The 23000-nt window shown below is 44.4% G+C and overlaps 1 long non-coding RNA gene across 1 annotated transcript; it reads left to right on the forward strand.

Annotated features, from left to right (window-relative positions):
* Positions 1 to 14937: 14937 nt before the first annotated feature.
* Positions 14938 to 21888, forward strand: LOC144770587 (uncharacterized). The gene is made up of 4 exons (XR_013598943.1): positions 14938 to 18965; positions 19963 to 20095; positions 20819 to 21065; positions 21599 to 21888. It is a non-coding gene; the product is annotated as an uncharacterized LOC144770587 (long non-coding RNA).
* The last annotated feature ends 1112 nt before the right edge of the window (positions 21889 to 23000 follow it).

The following is a 23000-nucleotide window of genomic DNA, read 5'->3' on the forward strand; positions in this document are numbered from 1 at the left end:
CCGGGCCAGGGAAGACATCGATTGACAGTTCGGTCTGGACTGTTCCTATGAGGCACAGGGTCAAGACTGATTTGCATATGGCCATGTCTGAACTGGGGTGGCTTGGCGAGCAAAATAACAATGGATTAAACCCAAATCTGTGACTGGGGGTGAATGTTTTGCCATTGTGCAACATCCCGTCCATCATCTTGTGTGTTTTGCTGATCAGGACTTGTGCCCTGGCTGCATGTTCCATTCTCTCAGTGAGCAGGTAGTTCTCTTGCAAATACTTTAGGACCTTGTCCAGTGACCATTCCATATCTGGACATGCACTTAAGATATGGCACTTTCTACCAGTATCCATGGGAATGAATAACTACTTCAATTCATTTTAATGCTCTGAAGCCTCACTTACTCGAGAAATACTTCAAGCCTTCATTATCCTCGTTACCTAACCCGATACATCTTTGTTCTCCAACTAATACCTCTAAACCACGGAACTGCTTTAGAACGATGCGGCTTTATTATTGTATCCTACGTATCTTGGCGTTGTTGGCTAAATTATAACTGTACATCCAACATACCCGTGCTCTCAACGCAGCCTTCGCCTGGGAGGAAAGTTCTGCAATATAAACCAGGCTTTACGCAGCCTGCACTCATGGAAGGTCAGATCTGATATCTAAGGCTTTGCAGGGTGAGACCATTGACATTAATGGGCACGGAAGAAGGCTTGGGGGGCGGAGCCGGAGCCGGGCGGTCGTAATCCGTCTCGGCTCCCGGATCCAGCGCTTCTCGGGAGCTTAATTTGGCGGTTCCCCAGTGGCCCGGGGGCTGTTTCCAGCACGCCTCGGAAGCGGAAGGTGTGGCGCTCAGCTGTAGAGTGCTTAGATGCTTCTGGAGATACAGGATCGTCCCTGGCGCGACCTCGGGGGGATCTCGTGCTTGTGAGGCAAAATGGCGACTGCCGGGCGGCTTTGTTCACCGGATCCTGTCGTGCCAGCGGAGGTTGCCACTTGAAGACCTTGGCCTCCCATGTTACACCAGCACTAGAGGTGAGCCGGGCCCCACCGCAACTAACGGGGCGCCCTCGCTGCTCTCCTCAGAGAAGCGCTCCAGTCTGCTCTGCCCCGGGGCTTGCCTGACCCCAAAATGACGGCGCCTTAGGGACATTGGTGCCCATGACTCCCCGGACAGACTTTCAAGCTCGCGATCGGCTGCTGCCTAAGCATAGCCTGAGGAGCTCTCCTCCTGATCCCTCCTCCTGTGCCCATCCAGCGTCGGCGTTGCTGAGGCTCCTCCAGTTGGCCCCAGATGATGTGGGTCGGCTTTGTGGCGTGTTCTCCCCTCCTCCCGGGACTGCATCCCGTTCTGCGAACAGCTGTTTTGGCGCCTGTGGTCTTTCTTCCCTGACTCCTGGTATCCGGATCGAACTCCTCTGCCCCAGCTCCTCATGGACGATGAGGCTGTGACTTTGCCGCGGACTGCCTTTCTCCCCCCGGACTTGCTGGCTATGGCAGCCCTCTTCCTGGACTTTCGGACCTGGACCTCTGAGTTTCCCGCCATTTTCTTTTCATGACTCGCTTCTTCTTCTACCTTTCTCCTCCGCCACTTTAGCGATCTCTGACCTCCCCCTCTGTCCAAACGACCGTTTGCAGCTGACCTGGAGTGCTGCTGACGACCGGGCTTAGCTCCGCTGTGTTTCCTGTCCTCCTGGTGAATATCGGGCCGGGCTTAGCTCCGCTCTGGGTCTGGCCGGGCTTGGCTCCGCCGGGCCTCTGGTCACTACAATCCCCAGCAGCCCCAGCGCGGCAAGGACGCCGCTGATGCCGACCTGAAAGCGCCTGGAGGCGCATAAAGGCTCCCTTGGTGTGGAGTCCGGGGGGAACCGTTTGCAGCTGACCTGGAGTGCTGCTGACGGCCGGGCTTAGCTCCGCTGTGTTTCCTGTCCTCCTGGTGAATATCGGGCCGGGCTTAGCTCCGCTCTGGGTCTGGCCGGGCTTGGCTCCGCCGGGCCTCTGGTCACTACAATCCCCAGCAGCCCCAGCGCGGCAAGGATGCCGCTGACGCCGACCTGAAAGCGCCTGGAGGCGGATGTATGACGTTATAACGCATACTATTACTCCGCAGACCATTACAACGCGACTTTTACTCCGCATACCGTTACAACGCATAGCGCCTTGGGGCGCTGGATAGTGGTAAGTATAATTTACTATTCTAACTCCAGTCCCCGTGGACCCTAGGGAAGGTGTTGGATAGTAAATTATACTTATTCCCTATCCTAGAGTGCCCCCCAGCGCAATGCGTTGTAATGGTATGCGGAGTAAAAGTCGCGTTGTAATGGTAGTGCGGAGTAAAAGATCCGTTGTAACGGGTGTATACCCTTGGAGGCGCATAAAGGCTCCCTTGGTGTGGAGTCCGGGGGGAACCGTTTGCAGCTGACCTGGCGTGCTGCTGACGGCCAGGCTTAGCTCCGCTGTGTTTCCTGTCCTCCTGGTGAATATCGGGCCGGGCTTAGCTCCGCTCTGGGTCTGGCCGGGCTTGGCTCCGCCGGGCCTCTGGTCACTACAATCCCCAGCAGCCCCAGCGCGGCAAGGCCGCCGCTGACGCCGACCTGAAAGCGCCTGGAGGCGCATAAAGGCTCCCTTGGTTCCTCGTCCCGCGGGACGCGCGCGGGAGAAGCCCGGGACAAGGGCGGGACAGTCTATGACAGTCATAGACAGGAAGAGTCAGGGCTGGGCCATAAATTCTGGCCGAACTGTGTCGGGACTACTGGAGACTTAAGGAATTCGTATCCAGACATTTGGTCACTTGATATTCTGTTTTTGGAACCACCTGGTTTAGCGGCGGATATATTTTCCGCTTTATTCTCTACTTCAGGCAATAGGATAAATCATGCCAAGTGCCTCAAAGGAGAAATTCATATCGGGGGTAGGCCCTATTGACAATTACCTGGTGAAGATGGTAAACAAAATAAATAGTGATAGGAGAGCCTCACTAGGTAGGGGTAGCCCACCAAATTCTGTCGAAGATCTTCCGATCCCTCTGGAGATTTCCCATGGGGTTGCTACACCAATTTTGGACCAAACAGCGGCTACCACAATGGTTGCCTTGATCCACACTGAGCCTCCCTCTGTAGATTTAAATAGTGGAAGTGAGGACAATGAAGAAGTACTGCCCATTACTAGACCAGTCAGAAATTGTAGGAAACAACAAAGTAAAAGGGGGGGGTAAGCATCCGAAAAAAAAGGGCAACCAACCACTTACCAACAAAGATCAACACTGACGAGTCTAGTATAGTACAGGAAGAGAGCACTATGTCCAATAACAAATCATGTCCAGACCAATTTGCCCAATTACTTCGCTCCTTGGAAGCCACGTTTGAAGCAAAATTAGTACAGTATGTCCAACCCCTAGTGTGTAAACTTGACAGTGTAACTGCCGAATTAAAGAGGCTAGGAGAGTTGATATCTAAACAATCAACAGTGGTTGATAGTATAAAGACGGCTGGAAAAGGCACTGGAGGGAAAGAGCAGGAAACTATAGTTGAGATCCAGCTACAACCCACCCCGCCTATGTTAAGAACGGACTCAGCAATAGAGGCTTGTTCCACTGCAGTAAGCGTAGTCACACGTCCAACTACAGGGTCTGAAGTTACAGCTAGCAACATCTCTGTGAGGAGAAGTAAATATATAAACCTTCCCCCTGAATGTAGTCCCTATGTAGTTGTATTAACTAATGTTCCACCTCAGGATACGCACTCAGTCCAGACACCCGAGGAGTCGCACGACTCCCTCAAAAATAAAACTGTGTCATGGCTAAACAGGAGGTGTGGTTTCCCCATTAAATTTGCCCCGGATATTATAACAACTAGAAGGGCAAACTGGATTGGGCCCACTAGAAAGAACTGCATAGGGGACTGCATAGTTGTAAATTTCAGACACCCACAACACGTGGCTACTGTTTTGTTAAGGGCAGCCTCCATGACGCACAACGTAAATAGTATCGGTGTGCGACCACTTGGTTTCTTTTATAATCACCTCGCTAGAGCGCCCCAACATAGCATGAGTAGGAGACCTTATACACCTGTTACGGCTCAGACACCAGGCTCTTTGCAGGGACCAGGAGGAGAAAATTATTTTAAATATGGTCGAAATATCGTCACACATAACAGATTCGATGTTCTCTCTGGTTTAGATCTGTGTGATTGACGAGAGGTTTGTGAGGGACCAGGTGAAGAGTCTCCCCCAGACCTGGTTCCCTTAGTATCTGATCACACAACACTGACACCTGTCATCGCTCACTGTAACCCCGTAACAAAGTATAACGGTGGGGGAGAAACGGTTAAGATGTTAAGCTGGAACGTTGCTGGCCTGCGATCTAAGAGAGAGGATAGTAACTGGTTAAATTTTGTTAATCAATATGATATTGTGGCTCTCCAAGAGACTTGGGATAGGGACTGTGACTTTTGGATGGATGGTTATACCTCGTACTTTGTCCCTGCATTGAGATCGTTAGCAGGAAGGGATAGAGGGGGCCTTGTGCTATTAGTATCTGTGAACATAAGGGGAAAAGTGAAAAGGGTAGATTGTGCTTCTCACAATTTTCTTGTCTTAGAACTAAGACTAACAGACAACACCAAACTGATTCTTGTGAATTGTTATAACTCCCAGCAAGGTGATTCCCCAAATGAACATTTGGCTTGGCTGACAGATTTTTAAAAAAATTATAATGTAAAGCAAACCACTTTCTGCCAATATATTTTGTTGGGCGATTTTAATGTGCATTTATGTAGTCAGAATTGTCTTTTAATTGATTATGATGGGCCAGATTTCACATCCCCGCAGCATTTCGAGCACACCCACAAGGGGGAAGCCTTGGAGAAACTCCTGTCTACAAACGACCTGTTTGAAGCAGGGTTTTTTGACAAAAGTACTCGTATTGCCACGTATGTAGGCAGGGATTGCGAAACAATAATTGACTACATATTTCTTTCTTTAGGACTCTTAAAATATGTTATTTCCAATAATGCTATACCTTCGTCTTTTAGTGACCACAATCCAGTGATGATTGAGCTGGTAGATGGTTTTTCTCTTTTAAATAAAACTGTTCCGCCACAGGCTGTAGTGGAGGTTAAGGCTAAAGATCAGGGGAGGAGGCTAAGGCGAGGGAGAGGTGTGGCGCCGCGGCCAGGGCGACTGACGCTGGAATCTGGGAATCAGGGTTCGATCCCCGGCTCCGGCGGCAGGTTAGCCCAGCACCATGCGACTCTGGGCAATAACTTGCTTAATCTTCCCGACGGCCCCCAGCGCCTAGAGACCCTAAAGGGTGATTGTGCGCTATACAAATGTGGATTATTATTATTATTATTATTAAATTGGAGTAAAGTTGTGCCTGAGGAGTTCTTCAATACCATCACTATTAAGGCAGCACACGATTTAAATATCTGTGGGGATGTCCTCTCTAGCGGGGAGGAAGTAATAACCTCATTTGAAGCCATTTGCTCCCAGGTGGCTAAGGAACTTACCACTAATAATCGACCAGCAAAAAATAAATCGGTAATGGGCTGGTTCGACCATAAATGCACTAAATCCCATAACCTCCTTAAAAAAGCTCTTCAGTAGCAACCTAGGATTAAAGCCCGGGTAGCCCAGCTCAGAAGAGAGTACTCAAGAACTGTACAAGAAAGGAAAAATGAAATTAAACAGGAGGCATGGGCTGCGCTTATGGATAAAGCAACCCTAAAAGACAGTGCAATGTTTTGGTCCATTATCAATACTCCCTTGTTCTCCTGTTCCCAAAATAATGTTTTGGAAGTAAATATAGCTGAGGAGGACTGGCTGAACCATTTCGAAAAAATTTATGGAAGTCACTTGGAATTGGAAATTTTTGTGGCCCCAGCCTCGGAACCTCCTGTTACGCCAATAAGGTTTTATTTAGCGGAAGTTGTTAAAGCAATTGAGGGCACAGCAGGACGAAAGGCACCAGGCCCAGATGGGGTACCTTCTGATATGTACAAGGCAAACCCTATGTACTGGGCAAATATCTTGACCAATGTCATCAACACCTCGGCCCGTGTGGGATTCCCTAAGTCATGGTCCCGATCAATAATAATCCCAGTGTTCAAAAAGGGTCAAAGAGGAGACCCCAGATGCTATAGGCCTATATCCTTGCTAGATTCCTCTATAAAAATCTTGGGGAAGGTCATCTTAGCAAGGATAACTGGGTGGGCCTCGGACAATAACATACTGTCCGACGCCCAATATGGCTTTAGAGCGGGGAGGAGCACAGAGGACCAATGTCTGAATCTACACCTAATCGTAGCCAAATACACGAGGGCGGCCAGAGGCTCTATCTTCCTGGGTTTTATGGATCTGTCCACAGCCTTTGACCTTGTTAATAGGTCAAGGCTGTGGACAATGCTCCTGGAGATGGGTCTCGACCAGCCCCTCGTGTATTTTTTGGCCGAGCTGCATAAACACTTAAATGCCTCGATTAGGATGACTAACGAGGGGAAATGTACATCAAGTTTTAAGTCTGGTAGAGGGGTGCGACAGGGATGCATCTTGGCCCCCATGCTGTTTACGCTATATGTAAACTCGTTGGAGGTAAACCTGTTAACAGCAACGCCCGACGTCCCCCGTATGGGAGGCACCCCGATTTCGGTGCTCCTATATGCGGACGACGCAGTCTTATTAGCAAGGACCCCGTTGGGCCTACAAAGATTGCTGGACTCATTCGGGGATTTTATGAAAAGCCTGGATCTGGTAGTAAACAATGGCAAATCACACGTTATGTCTCTGGGTGTCTCGAAAAATAAAGTTAAGACCTTTTTCTGCGGCAGTGAAGAAATCACCAGAGTAAAGGTATTTACCTATTTGGGAGTAGTCTTTGATTATAGGGGTACGTGGTCCCCACAGCTCTTAATAAAGGTAAATGCTGTGAGAAGCTCCTCAGCTGCAGTGCTAGGTTTTGCGAAAAGGTTGGGGGGGAAACCCTACGAGGCGATCCTGGCAATCTACAAGGCTAAGACCTTGTCTATGCAAGGTATGGGGCAGCAATATGGGGGTTTATTAAACCAGACCACATACAAACAGAAGAAAATAAATGTTTACGGTCACTCCTAGGCCTTCCGCAATCCACAGCTACCTATTCTGTCCATCTTGAACTGGGGATAGGTTATATAGCAGATATAATTAATATAGCCCCTATTCTGCTATGGATTAGAATCTGGTTGAATCCGAACCTTTCCTTAAACCACAAGATCTTAAAGGATTGTATCAACCTAGATAATATGAAGGAAATCCAGTGGTTGTCTTACATAAAAATGTTAGCTGTATATTTGGGGCGACCGGAGATCTTTTACAACCCAGAATGTCTATGCAAATCTGATTTAGCGTGGGTAAAAACTAATTTTACTATGCTAAGGGAGGCAGAGCGGGAAGCAGCAGAACTAAGTAAACCATCGGTTAAGGGCCATGTTCTGGTTACTTTGCCACTAATGATGTCTCCCTATTTGTCTACCGTGACCAACTCTTTTCATAGATGGTTACTGACAAAATTCCGGTTTAACCAAATACATACGGTACTTTGGGACCTGCAGGGCTGGAGTAGACCTGAAGTTGCTCCTCCATGTAAATGTGATGATTTTTCCCCCCAAGACACCTTGCATTTTACGTTTTTTTGTCCTTTGTACCATGATGCCAGGAAAAGGTTTATTCTCCCATTATTGAAAAAGATGAATTTTATTCAGTGTAAACCTGCTTTACTGTTTTTACAACTGTTGGAATCCCCTGTAACTATGTTTTGTGTCGCCAGCTTTTTTGCCGCGTCTGCTAGAATTAGGAGGGCTAGACAGAAAGCTGCACAAGAAATTCAATTCTCCTAAAATATTGCTAAAGTACACCACTCAACTGCTTTAAACTAGTAATCAATTGTTAATGCTTTTAAAATGAATTTGTACTGTATTTTTATCTTGTATATACACTTCTTTTAAATATTTTTTAATTGTTTTGTATATGTATAGCATACTTTTATGATTTTTATTAATCGAATAAAGTGGTTTAACTTGACTTGACCTATTGTCTCTCCTGCTGCCTCTGACACACTCCTCGCTGTCTTACTCCTTACTATCTGCTTCCCTCTCTGGTTTGTCTCACTTTCCTGCCCTTCTCTGTCCCTCCCTTGGTGCTATGACTGCATCCCCCCTCCGACCCCACCTAATGGAACTCTGCTTTTCTGTATATAGAGATAACTCTAATCACTAGTATATGCAGTAGACCTTTGTACTCTCTACCATTCCTATGTGACCCTTAGAGTATATCCATTTGTATCCCTTCCTTATTTATATAGAGATAACTCTAATCACTAATACATGCAGTAGACCTGTATACTCTCTACCATTCCTATGTGACTCTTAGAGTATATCCATTTGTATCCCTTCCTTGTGTTTATAGAGATAACTCTAATCACTAGTATATGCAGTAGACCTATATACTCTCTACCATTCCTATGTGACTCTTAAAGTATATCCATGTGTATCCCTTCCTTATGTATATAGAGATAACTCTAATCACTAGTATATGCAGTAGACCTTTGTACTCTCTACCATTCCTATGTGACTCTTAGAGTATATCCAGTCTTATCCCTTCCCTATGTATATAGAGATAACTCTAATCACTAGTATATGCAGTAGACCGCTGTGCTCTCTACCATTCCTATGTGACTCTTAGAGTATATCCAGTCATATCCCTTCCCTATGTATATAGAGATAACTCTAATCACTAGTATATGCAGTAGACCTATATAATCTCTACCATTCCTAATTGACTCTTAAAGTATATCCATTTGTATCCCTTCCTTATGTATATAGAGATAACTCTAATCACTAGTATATGCAGTAGACCTTTGTACTCTCTACCATTCCTATGTGACTCTTAGAGTATATCCATTTGTATCCCTTCCTTGTGTTTATAGAGATAACTCTAATCACTAGTATATGCATTAGACCTATATACTCTCTACCATTCCTATGTGACTCTTAAAGTATATCCATTTGTATCCCTTCCTTATGTATATAGAGATAACTCTAATCACTAGTATATGCAGTAGACCTTTGTACTCTCTACCATTCCTATGTGACTCTTAGAGTATATCCAGTCTTATCCCTTCCCTATGTATATAGAGATAACTCTAATCACTAGTATATGCAGTAGACCGCTGTGCTCTCTACCATTCCTATGTGACTCTTAGAGTATATCCAGTCTTATCCCTTCCCTATGTATATAGAGATAACTCTAATCACTAGTATATGCAGTAGACCTATATAATCTCTACCATTCCTATGTGACTCTTAAAGTATATCCATTTGTATCCCTTCCTTATGTATATAGAGATAACTCTAATCACTAGTATATGCAGTAGACCTTTGTACTCTCTACCATTCCTATGTGACCCTTAGAGTATATCCAGTCATATCCCTTCCCTATGTATATAGAGATAACTCTAATCACTAGTATATGCAGTAGACCTATATAATCTCTACCATTCCTATGTGACTCTTAAAGTATATCCATTTGTATCCCTTCCTTATGTATATAGAGATAACTCTAATCACTAGTATATGCAGTAGACCTTTGTACTCTCTACCATTCCTATGTGACTCTTAGAGTATATCTAGTCATATCCCTTCCCTATGTATAGAGATAACTCTAATCACTAGTACATGCAGTAGACCTTTGACTATCTACGAATCCTATGTGACTCTTAGAGTATATCCATTTGTATCTCCTCCTTGTGTGACTTTACATCTTGTACATTTGCAATTTTTTCTGTTTGTATCCTTTATGTAACGCATGTAATCCTAAATCCTTATGTTTCTCCACTGGTTCTTATGTAAAGCGCTCGGACACCTTCGGGTAAAGTTCGCGCTATATAAAATCACATAAATAAATACATAAATAAATAAATTAGATGACACCCCACAAATGTGGAAGACTGAAGAGGTGCACATCGAACCTGCTCTCCGAGTGGGAGGAGGGGAGCTCTGCTGGGTTAAATATGTAGAAGGCAGTCTGCACCCAGATTGGGGGACAGGTCTATTGTATAAACCGCGTTTCTGTTTATACCACAGAACAGCAGTTCTGCGAGAGAAACGTTGCTGCCAGCATCCTGCACCAGGAGGGAGGGAGGTGGGGGGGAGGGTAGGGGGGGAGAACAGTTCTACGGTTTCACTGCCTCTCCCCCTCCCCCGCCCCCTTGCTTGACTGCTACCTGAGGGACTATCAGAGAGAGCTGCAGTACACCTCCCCCCGCCCCACCCTCGGGTCCGGTCTCCTTTCCCTTTCAAAAAGTCAATACATTAATTCTGGAGCCCCACCCCCGGAGGTCCCTCGGGAGCAGTGAACTGTCTACAGAAGCAGAACCCACGTCCCACCCCTCCCCTTGCTGCCTCAGGACTGTAGCTATCCCCCCCCCCCACCTTCCAGGTCCCAGGGCCCAGCAGGGAAGCAGTGCCACGTCACCACTGGCAGAACAAAGAGCCTGAATAGTGTTCGGCGGACACGCTACTGCGTCATAAATGTGAATGGGGGATATCCGGGTCGGGATATTACACTTGCATTACATCCTCTGCCACGGGTAGTAAGGCAATTGGGATATCTGGCGCCTTTATGACACGGGAACCCGTTTGCAAACCCTAAATCAGGCCCATAGTCTTTACATGGCGCTTTGTAAGAAGAGATATACAAGATATAGGAGCTATATAATATACGTAAGAAGCGATATTAACACGTTATCAGTGCTCAATTTGAGTCAGTGGTTGCTGGTGGGGCCCACCGATAGGGTGACCAGATGTCCCTGATTTCCCCGGACAGTCCCGGTGTTCAGAGGGGTGTCCCTGCCCAGGTCAAACAAGATTACTTTAGAAGCCATCCCAGAGTTATTAGATGATCATCCAACTACTCTAGAAGTCATTCTCACAGCATCAGACATCATCAAGCACTTGAAGTCATCAGCAGACTTAAGAAACTTGAGCTTGATGACTTGCGAATGACTTGAAAATGGGCATCTGATGACTTAACAAGGTGTGACTATTCCTGATGACTAGAGGAGGATTTACGAATGAGAATGTGATGACTTCACAAGGTGTGACTATTCTTGATGTCTTCAGAAGATTTAAGAATGTGTATTTGATGACTTCACAAGGTGTGACTATTCCTGATGACTTCAGGAGGATTTAAGAATGAGTAAGTGATTACTTCATAAGATCCAATTGTGCTTGATGATTTGAAAATAAACATCCAAATCTCCACCAGCGTCATTTCTTTTTAACATTATGAAATTGCTCCTGATGTTTTGAGAATTACTATACTTCAAGTGTAGATGGGTAATTGGAGAAAAATGTAACACACAAACGCCAAAAGTGACTACAGTGATCAAATATAAGATGGGCCACTGCGAGGAAATATGCAGCTGCACAAGCAAAGTTCTCAACTGACCCTATCCCACGAGGTTAAATTTCAGCCAGTCTTTGATTTATCACCCAAAACATTGAGCAGGAAAATTATAAAATTGCAACTACAAGTTCCAGAATGCCTAGTGGTACTTAAAGGTGGATCTTATGTAATAAGTCAGGATGGCAACAACGTACCAGGTTTGGGTCTCAGCATGTCCATGTAATCTTTGTAGCAAGCATCATAGCTGCCTGTTTCCAAGGTCCCTGCTACACTAGTTACTCCAGTCTCATGTTATTCTTAGAATTCTGGGACTTGAGTCCTGGTTTTATACTGGGTTAAATAAGACTACAAATTCCAGATTTATATGAAAAAAAGGGACTGTCCTAACCAGTCATGCATCGACATGGCAAACTTGTCAACTATGACGTATTTACATACATTTTTGCAGAAGTGCCTTTCAGGTTGAGCCTGGGCAGCGCATGTGCTGCTCTGCGAGGCATGCTGTATTAAGGTTAGGCATAGAAGCTCCGCCCATTTCACGCCCATCTCTTCAATTGGCTCCTGTTACTATCTTTGCTAAATTGTTGCTTTTAATTTGTAAATAGGCTTACTAGTCCCTCCTTGGTACAGCCTTGTCTGCATGTGTAACCTCCCATAATGACTGGAGTTTTTACCTGAGTCGTTACACAGTCTGTTTGATAAGTCGGTAAGCACAATTTTCTTTAATGATTTTCTCCTCTTTCACCCACTCCATCGCAGCACGCCGCTCGCATTCATAATGTATTTATTTAAATTACAGTGCGGTCCGCTTTAACTATAGCAGCTGCACTTATTTAATTAATTAATTTACAGTTCGGCCCGCTTTCACTTTAGCTGCCACGCTTAATTACCAGCGTGGGGCGCTTTCACTTTAGTGGCCGCGCTACAAAAGTACACATTATTTTCCACACTGTATAGTTGAGCACAAATGTCAGTTTTCAAAAATGAGCTGCACTGAAGCATATTTTGTACAGTCTGCACACAGAGATGCAGCAATGCAGTTAGCCCGTTTTCAGAATCCTAGAATAATTCACTTATTCACGCAGTCTCCAGTGCTGCACTTTTGCACGTTTTACCCAGTTTGATAGTGATACAAGAATGCGCCTAGTTTTTAGGCTCCTGAAGTAAGGCGCATTTCACATTTTCATAACAACTGCAGTAATGCGCGTTTGCCTAATCTCCACAGTGCTGCAGTTTGCTCATGTGTGATTAGTCACCCTAGCCGCACATTAATGCACATATGTCCAAGTTCTGTAATGCTTCAGATGCTTTGCAACTGCATAAAAATGCAATAAAGCTCACATTAGGACCTTTTTCCACAATATTTCGGCAATTTATATTATCCAATTATGACAACGCCAGTGCTGGACTAACTGAAATATGTGTCCCTTTGCGTCAATGCCACCGTACGTTTCTTGATCAACACAATTATACAGTAGCGAACTTATGTATCCTACTTATGCAGTGCTGTAGTAACGCCCATTTGTGCTTGTTTTTCACAATGCACAGTGATGCACATATGTACCACCACAAATACATCATGCTTTCATTAATACACACTGACAAACACTAACTAGCTCGCATACAGACACAGACTGAAGTACAGGCAGGCAAACAGACATACAGTGGTGCACACAAAAGCTCAACACATAGTTTTCCAAATGCGCATGCCCAGCCAGGCACAGACTGCTCAATGTACAGCAACCGATAAAGATGCACAGAAACACACCACACTCACAAACCATGCGCACACAGGAGAAAGCTTTTCTTTAGACCCTGCTGCCGGATCAGCCGAGCACAGAGGCTGTCTAGTCTTGATTTTATCTTCTGCCTCTTCCCCCACCCTACATTTCCTGCCTCTTTAGCTCCCTCTTGCAGACGCTTTATCGTTTCTGCTTGCTCCCTGTGTCACAATGCTCCTATCTTACTCTCTCATTTTTCACACTTTCTGGTGTTCTCTCTCTTGCTCAGAGTCTAATGATAAAATATGTCTTGGTTTCAGTCCCCAAAATTAAGTGGCAGTACCCACCAACTGCAATAACCCGTACAAATGAAGCCCTGCACCCCTCGACAACACCCCCTACATAGGCCAAAATGCAGCTAACACTCATGTGAATCACCCACGCGAGAAGTAAACCCAATGCAAATTGGAGCATTTTGAAACTCCACCTGGGATAAGGAAGTGCTTCTTAAAAGCTTCAACACGATACATAAAGATCCATGTTATGTTAATGGAGCTTTATAAAGCACGCTACCACCAAAAATGTCTTGTGAGAATTTTGCAGCACTGAGTTAAATCTGTTTTATTTCCAGTCTGCAAAATATTTTTTTTTAACTCACGGCTCCTGGGGCCTCTCTGCATTATTGTTTCCTATAACGAGTTGGTGTACGAAGCTTTCCTCAGTGTGTCTTGTCTGGTGGCAGTAAGAGAAGAACCGCTGTTGATGTTCACTTTTTCAGTGATGCTAAAGAAGAGTTCTCAGAGAGCCCAGCTGGGCAGTATTGATAGAAAGTGTGAAATCTGTGCACATTCCACCCTGCCTCCAATTCTCATTAAGAAGTGTGCAGAAATGTGTGCACGTATTCATTAGTGCCCAGAAGTCTTTAATGGCCCACTTCGCAGTAACCCGGTTTCAACGCATGCTTTGCTCGAGCGGTGCTCAGCTGGTCGCTTTCACTGCTGGTGATATGAGAAGAGGTGTGCACAGTTCACAAGCCCTACACTTAGTAGTAATGTGTTTTCATGTATTCTTTATATTGGCTTTATGTTGTCATCTAAACTGTGACTGCCAACGAAAGTAATGTTCAAAAATGTAAATTATTATGCAGGTACATAAGTGGTTTTTATTAATCTTCGGCAGAATAAAAAGTCTGAGTTTACTTTGTTGGGATCTCCACAGCTAAAGCTAAGCCCTCTGAGCTAGCTTACCGATATCATGCCTGTCCGTGCTACCTCCTCTTCGTGGAGGTTATAAAATGTGTGCAGCGAGGTGACGTCCCATTCATCTCCCCCTCCTCCATATGTAATATTCTGCCTGTCCCCCACCGCCTCAGTATGACAATGATCCCATCCCTCCAAATAGTGACGTCACGAGTTTTAAGAACTAGAACTCCACAAGTGACCTCGGGTGCAAGAGGACATGCCAGTAACGCCTGTTACCGACTCTGGTCCCCAGATCAGAAGGAGCGTACAGCAAGATACGGAGGAGAACCGAAGATGTCCGTGTGCGGTGGTGTTTCGGGGAAACCTTAGTTGGTGGAGTGTGCCCATCTTTGGCATAACCTCTGTATACCTTGCATTCAGTTTTTACACAATTAGAAATGGCTTAATTGTTTAATTTTCCAAATGTTCACTCTCTGCTTCCCACTCACCTTGATGCAGGAACCTAACTCACAGGTGGACTTGCACAAGCCTACGCACATCCGGGAGCGCCGGAAGTGACGTCATTGGAAGCACCAAGGAAAACCGTGAGGGAGCAATGGCGTTTTTAAGGGGTAATGTGGTGCGGCTTCGCTCTTTAATTTACGCGACTTTGCGCGCATACAACTGGAAGCAGGAAAATGACTGATTGTGACATATCGGGTAAGGAAACCGCAGGACCGGTTTAGAGCGAATTGGAACCTGGATTATTTATATGGTTACTCGCCCGTTTTTTTTCCTCATATCTGTGCTCACAAGTAGCCTAAACAATCAAGGTTTAGTGACTAAAAAAATCATGTTAACAAATGTTGAAAAGTGTGGGAAGGATTCAAAACGTTCTTTTGAACAGGTCTCTGCTCCGACGGGCCCACCGACATTAGTGACCCTGCAGATGCTAGCTAGCGCCTGGAAGGGGGTGTGGGGTATTGCTGCTGCAGCACACCTGACGACCCACTGCTGGAGCGCCGCAGCGCTCAAAGGTGCTCAAGAATCGAAAAATCATAGATTTATTTAAAGAGACTGAAAATCATCTGGGATTCCCCCCCCCCCCCCCTTCCAGGTTCTCCATGATCTCTTTTCTGGCTATTTAGGGTTCAACGTGGTAATGTTGTATCAGTAGATTATACACGTGTATACTCCCTTGTATTGTCTCTGGTTTCAGAATGTTTTCATTTTCTAGTGATGGCCTCCCCCGACTGCACCAGATGGACACTGTCTGTGAAAGGCGGCCGATCATTACGTAATTTCTCCTAACATTTATCATTGCACGCCCACAGCACCGTACCCAGTACCTAAAATTCACAGGAACAATATTACACCAGGCAGTTATTTTCCATATTGCACAATAATGTTATCAATTCATTGACTTGCATATTTAAAAAAAAGGGACGCTTAAGATGTTACATTCAGTATAAAATACACAAGGAAAGGTGAGCGAATCTTTTGAATTGGAAATGTACCCACGTGGGCCAGCTGTCTGCTACTTTGTGGTGTAAACTGCCTGTGGGAGGTATGGTAGGGTCAAAATACACGGTATACATTAGTACACACAAAAGAAGGGGAATGGATGGGTGAATGAATGGATGTTTGGCTGGAGGAACTTGATGGTATGGAAGGATGGGTGGGTGCATAGGTTGGTGACTGATTGAACGCGTGGATGTATGATTAAGTATATTGAAATTGATGGGAGACAGAATGGATGCCTGGGTGGATGAATTCATGTTTGTCGTATGGATAAACAGGCAAATGTATGGATGGATGGGCGGACCGATGAACGGATGATTGGGTGGATGTATGTATGGATGAATGAATGCATGCCAACAGGAAGGATAGATGTCTCTCTGTATTTAGCGGTTTCCTTTTCACTTGTTCTGTTCGGTGGTTGCCCAGCTTCAGGGCAATTTAATCCTGTCTTCATTGTGATACACAATGCACGTCTTGGCCAGCATGCTAATTTTTCGCGAAACTTTTAAAGATGGTTTCCCAGTACTTTCAAACAAGAAAGGCAAGTTAGATAAAGGGCGTCAGTCTCTGTAACATAATTTTGTATGGCATTGTAGATTCACTAGCTATAAATACGTGTTGGAGAGGGACTCATACCCCCGCCCAGCCCCCCGCCTCCACCCCCTAAGTTTCAGGCTGCACAGAGACAGGGCGCAGGTCGAGGAAAGAGCGCAGCACCTCTCATGCTAATGGCTTTTAATAATAAAACAAGATAAACGCTAGTAGAACTGAAAATTAAAAACCTTTTTTTTAAAGGTAAACACTATGGGCCTTATTTATGAAGGACTTGCGCCACCGGTGCGTCACTTTTAACATGGGGAAAAAGTGACGCATCGGTGGCGCAAGGCTTTCATAAATGAGGCCCTATGTACAAGAGTAGTTCGAGGCTAAAAATTAAGTTGATATGCTGAGCTTAATTTGTCAGAGTTTTGCATTGGAGCAAACATAATTTAGTGCCGATAAATGGTGGCCTCAACACTGGTATGTACCCAGAAAATTAGGACATGGATTAGGAGCCAAAAAATCAGTGTCTGACAAAATTTTGAAACCATTACTAACAATAGGGCTCTACTTGTGAGACCTATTGCATTGCAAATGCTTGTTTATTTTAATTCCTGTGTTTGCTGAGGGAATACAATATAGGTTTTCGATTTTGTACACTGAATTATGGAGGTTTTTGTACACTGAATTATGGAGGTTTTTAAGCCATGCTTAGACACTGCTTTATTTACACCCAAATACCCCTACAGTGTAATGAAGTCTGTAGCCGCCTTTCGGGAGTTTCCTTAGCTCTGGCTCTTAAATAAAAAGGCGATTGATGAAAGTAAGTAACACAGACCTCTCTACGTCATACCTCAGGATGAAAGGAGAGGCTAGTGATGGAGAAAGTAAATGACCAGCCACTTACAAAGGCATGAGAGGGGCTAGGCGAATGCTGATAGTGGGGTGAGGACACAAAGGAAGGTGGGCCCCCCAGGGAGAGGCAGATGGAGATAGGAGTAGACGCAGAGATAGCAGGGGAGCATAGGAGAGACTAAAGGAGACTAACAGAAACATAGGGAGAGTAAGACTGAGGTGACAAGAAAGTATTGCAAGACAGTAAGAGAGCAAAGTAGCCACAAGAGCATAGAGAAGGCATATGTGGGAGAGGGTAGCTAGAGTTGGCAGCGAGTCAGGGTGCCTCCATCAATGTTGCATGAACGTTGGTTTGTACTGGTTTTACTTCAATTGAAGGGGATATTCACTTCGTGTGGCCAGGTTCCCAGCGGATGTGTACATTCCAGCAATTTCCATATTCGCCAGCTGCTACTGAGGAGCTGCTACTGCAGTAGGCTGTTGTGTAGCTAAGGCAATACATAGGAGTGCAGGTCCACTCTACCATTCACCCTACGGAGGTATTTAAAATGAGTACCATTGAATTGGGTAACAATAAACATCTGTTATTCAGCACTAAGATACCCTTGGGTCAACGTGCACTTCTCAAATACATGTTATGTTGATGTTAACATGTGGTCGGCATATAGTGGTTTGTGTGTGGTACCACTAGGCTCAACATATCCATGCATTACTATGGCATTTGCCATACTGTCTACAATCTGATATGCTTCTTGTGAAATTGCAGAATGCTGTTACAATGAAGCCAGTTGATTGACAGAGAGAGAGAGACAGAAATGTAATAAATACAAAAGGTCATGGTTAACACCAGGCCTAATTAGCAGCCCAATGAATAAAGAAAGTGTCAAAAGGGCACCCATGATATATGCAGTACAGATATACGGCTTTCGTGAATTCACAAACATTTACAGAAGTAGCCCAAGAAAAATAGTACTCCTAGAAAATATCTGTAAACTGCATTTTAGCATAAACATGTATGTGTAGATTTGTTCATGCGAAAATCTTAGTTTTGCAAGTTCACTTTCCCTCCAACCACCCTCTGGATAGAGGAAATAGTTTTTCCTCTCCAATGATGTCTCTTTGCGGGGCATTCCTGCTGTACAATTGTGAATGGCATCGCAATCGTGCAGCAGGAATGACCCCACTAGGCACCAGGGATTCTTTTTATGTTGAAATGGAAGTGACTCCTTGGGCAAGGGTCGCTTTCAATGGTGGGAGTTTATTTGAACCGATCTTCTTCCCCCTCCCCTAGAGCCAGGGGATTGTTTTTATTGGGCATGGGGGCAATCCCTTAGGCAAGGATTGCCTCCTACTTTTTCTTGGTACTAGTGGCTGCTTTCTCCTCCTCCTCCCGGGGACAGATCAGCCCGTTTTTGTGGCCTTCTGTCCTGGGGGGAGGGAGGGGGGGCTTCACTAGAGCCAGGAATTCGTTTTTATAGTGTATTTACTCTAAATGAGTTTCATTTCCCTGCATGAATTTGTTTTTTTAATGGTGCATTAATAGCAGTATGTGTAGCTTTTGTTTTATTGAGTGTGAAAACCTTTTTTTGCATTTGTGCTCAATGTGTATTTTGTTGTCTTGTGAGTAATTGGTGTTGTTTTTTCTTTCTAGTCGGTTATTGTTGAATTTTGCTGTGTCTCTGCAGATTAGGTGCTGGTGAGTCTAGCTATCTCTGGTAAGTGAGTCGTATGGTTTAGGAGTATATAGATCTTTGTGATAAAGCCACACTTTGTTACTTGTTTTGCACAGTGTTGGTTGTCTCCTTTCTTAGGGGGTCATTAGGATCGTGGATGGACTTGAGTCCGTCCACGACCCCTGAGTAGGAGGGAACGTCCGCATGGGCTGCGGCGTTCCCTCTGTGCAGATTAGGATGTGACCGCCAGGGTGGCGGTCACATCCTCTATTTTTAACATTGCGGCGGGTGCGGCTTCAAGCTGCACCCGCAGCAATGTTAAAAATGCACGTATTGCATTTGAATGTAGAAAGTGGCAGGCACCGCGCGGTGCCTGCCGCTTTCTGCATACAAATGCAGGGGGTACCATAGGTACCCCCCATGTGCACCCCCACCCCCCCTTCACCTAGGGGGCCCGCAACGGGCCCCCGCAGTGAAGTTACACATGCTTTTCCACGGCGGAAAAGCCGCCGCGGAAAAGCATGTTTCTGTGCACATCCTAATGTGGCTGATGGTGTCTGAGAGACACCGTCACCATATTAGTGCTTTTCCGCCGCGGTTGTAAGCCAACCGCGGCGGAAAAGCTGCGGACGGAAACCAGGACCCACCAGCCACCCTAATGTGGCGGTGGGTCCGCAGAGGATTTTTCGCATCCTCCGGGCCGGCGGTGGCTTCCGCCGGCCCGGAGGATGCGGAAAATCCTCCATCCTAATAAGCCCCGTGGTCAGGATTATGGCTAGCCACAGGATTACTGCTCAGCAGGTTGTTGGTAACTTTGTGGGTCTTCCTCTGACCATGTTTCAGAGACTGATTCCCCATCACCCTGATTGTGACCGTCTTTTTAAGATTTGGTCTGTCATCCGACAACCAAGCAAATCTTAGATTGTTAGCCATGTACAAATGCCAAATTAACATCCAAAAACCATGACTTGTAATATATATATTTTTAGTATGTAACCTAACATAATGCCAAATAGGTAATAGTTGTGTTATATTGCAGACTGGTGACGTCCTGCTTTTGGACAATCCCGGGGAAGTTCTTTGTAAATGGCTGGTCGAAAATATAGATGAAGCTGGTCGGACAATCACTGAAGAGAGAGATTTTAAAGCTACGATTCTGTTCCAATCGTCTGGTAAGCACAATAAGTAAACCTTTATAATAAGTTTGCAACTGCAGGATAATGGTACAAATTACCAACCTGTTTTAGTAAAAACCCAGATTTGTGATTAATTAATCCAATAATGGACAGTAAAAATGAACATGCATGTCCTCACATATGCCTTGGATTGCTCTCCAGAGACAAATGTAACACTTATGAAAAGGGCTGAAACGTTTAGCTTGTGGCACTACTATAAGGCAGCCATTTTTGGATGAACTATTTTATTTAGGCAACTTTTTTCAGGAGGTTCAAGTTCAGGCTTACAATGTGTACTGTCTATTAAGGACAACTTACTTACTTGGTTATGGATAGATTGTACATTTGTCCTTTATTATCAATACCTCTTTATTTATATATTATGGCTAGTGTGTGAAGATATATTGCAAGTGGTCAATCTGTTTTGAAGTTTATATGTTAATATATATTTTTTCTCTTGAGTTTTTTTAGTGAAGAAACAGTGTCTAATGATTCAGGATATTTTTCAAGAGATAATTGCAAGCTATTCTGGCACTTTGAAATCTTTCTGCATGCAATGTTTTTAAATATGGCTGCTTTATACTGTTGGAGGGAACCTAGCAAATATTACATTGTTAGCCATGTATAGATGCCAACTCAAAAAACCACTCTTCCTATATATATTTTTTAATATGTAACCTAACATGATGGCAAATAGTTAATAGTTGTGTTATTTTGCAGACTGATACGTAGCAGTTGGTGAAGGACTCAAATGATCCTTCACGGTTGAAAGATGTTCTCGTTCCAAAGCGGAAATTGCACAAGCTCTTGGAGGAAGCCAAGGCAGCTCGGGACAGTGCAGGTTTTCTTCTCAATGGTATCAGCGAAATACTTTTTTCTCCAAAAGAACTTGCATCTGCAAAAGGTGTAACGAAGGCTCGTGCTGGAACAGCTGTCCTTGATGAGGAGAAGGTTGATGCATTATTTGGTAAGATATTACAAATGTTCAAAGTAACATTCATTCAATCTTGGATTGCGCAAATTCATTATTATACATGGTGCCTGGTGTTAAAGGTTGGCACGTGTGGTCTGGTATCTTATAATGTAAGATGACTCAATCATTACTCAACAGATGTCGGCAAAAGAGCAAGAAGAGCAATGGGGGTCTTGTAATTTATTAACAATTTGTGCTGAGTTTGTGCTTCAAATCTGGCACAAAGCTGTGAGTTGTGATTTTATTTCTAAATCTGGGGTCCAGGTGAGGGGCTCAAACTGGATGAATGGGTGATAGCAAACTGAACATATAAAATACTGTGCTTGCAGCTTTTATTTAGCCGCATGTGCCTCTTTGACCAAGTGCCCTTAATGTTACACTTATGAACCCTTGTAACCCTAACAATATCTCATCTGGCACTCTATATGAAATAATGGAACAAACTTTTTAAAGGAAGCTCAGCCCTATTAAAATCTAAAAATAGTCGTGGTAACATGATACTGATGTATGTTATTTTATTTTTCCAGAGTTTATGAAGTCTGTATGCAGTACCAACGGCTGGCCATCACTGGACTACAGAAGTATGAGAAGGAAGCTGGCGATAAAGATTTGCAATGCTAGGAGAGGATTAAAGAAAACTCAGAATCTAGAATCAAACGACTAAGTTGCTGGTTTCCGTTAAGCAATTTGTTCTGGTTGCAGTAGCCTGGCCTTTTTTCCCTCCTTTTTTTCCTGGACTTTTTCTGGATTTTTCCTCTTGTTCGGTATCCTGGCCCCCATGGGGCTAAATATGTGCTTGCGATAAATAAAATTACATGTTGACACATACCTTTTGAACATTTTTCATTTCACCACTGTTTGGTTTAGTCTTTTGCCACTGGTCACCATGTCAAACCGCTTCAAATAATGCTCTGTACCTCAAAATAAGGCAAGTCCCAGTGAGTCATGAGTATGGGAGTAGCAGCATGCATAAACAGTAGCGGCTCGTATAGGGCGTGCTGTGGGGAGGGGAAGGGTAGCAAACATGGACATACGCGGAACGGAGGAATGTAATTACTTTCCTTCGTTCTGTTGTATGTCCGTGGTTGCTACCCTGCCCCTCTCCGCCAGTGCCACCGCCCTGTTGCACGCCCTATGCAAGCCGCTACTGGTTGTTACGCTTATCTGAATGCAAAGTATAACATTCTTGCAGACCACTGTTTTTGTATGAAGGTGCTTGTGGTATTTCTGCAGCAGAAACCTAGCTAAAATTGCATTTTTCAGATTTATTTTAAACAGGTATCTACCTCTCACTGTAGAATTAAAAAGTAATCTTTCCAAAGCAGGAGAAAATTAATCTGTGAATTAGGACCAGATTTAGAGAAGTTTTGTGTTTGGTTTGCTTGTTTTATAATGCAGACCTGAATCAAAATCCTTTTCAGGATTTACAAATCGAAGCAAATAGGTATTTGGTACAACACTCATCAAAAATGGGAAAGTTTCCACGAACAGTACCCTTCAGTACAAAACCCAGGCTAGACTCTCAGACAACATTGCATTCTAGTGTAGTGGTGTTAGAGAGAGGGATAGACCTGCCACTTCCCTGCTCTCTCCCTGTTATGCAACACAGCCAATTAGGGTGCTGCACTGCGTTCAGTGACAGTTTTATAAATCTGTGCCTTACTTTATAACTTGTGGCATTTCAAACTATTCTTGGTATTGTGTAAAAAAGGCATATTACATCAAAGTGGCCTGTTTTTGACAGGAAAGTACATCTAACAGGTGGTCTGCCAAATGTTTTTCTTACCAGCAAATCCATAGTCCTAAACTAGTAGGGAATACTGGCAGTAGGGGTAAAAAGCTGCTAACATGGAATTGTCAAGATGTAATTCAACTGTAATAATTTATTAATGATTCTAAATTATTAATTAGATCATCTGGGAGTAATCC

The sequence above is a fragment of the Lissotriton helveticus genome, chromosome 7 (genome assembly GCF_964261635.1).
Source record: "Lissotriton helveticus chromosome 7, aLisHel1.1, whole genome shotgun sequence".
Classification (NCBI taxonomy): Eukaryota; Metazoa; Chordata; class Amphibia; order Caudata; family Salamandridae; genus Lissotriton; species Lissotriton helveticus.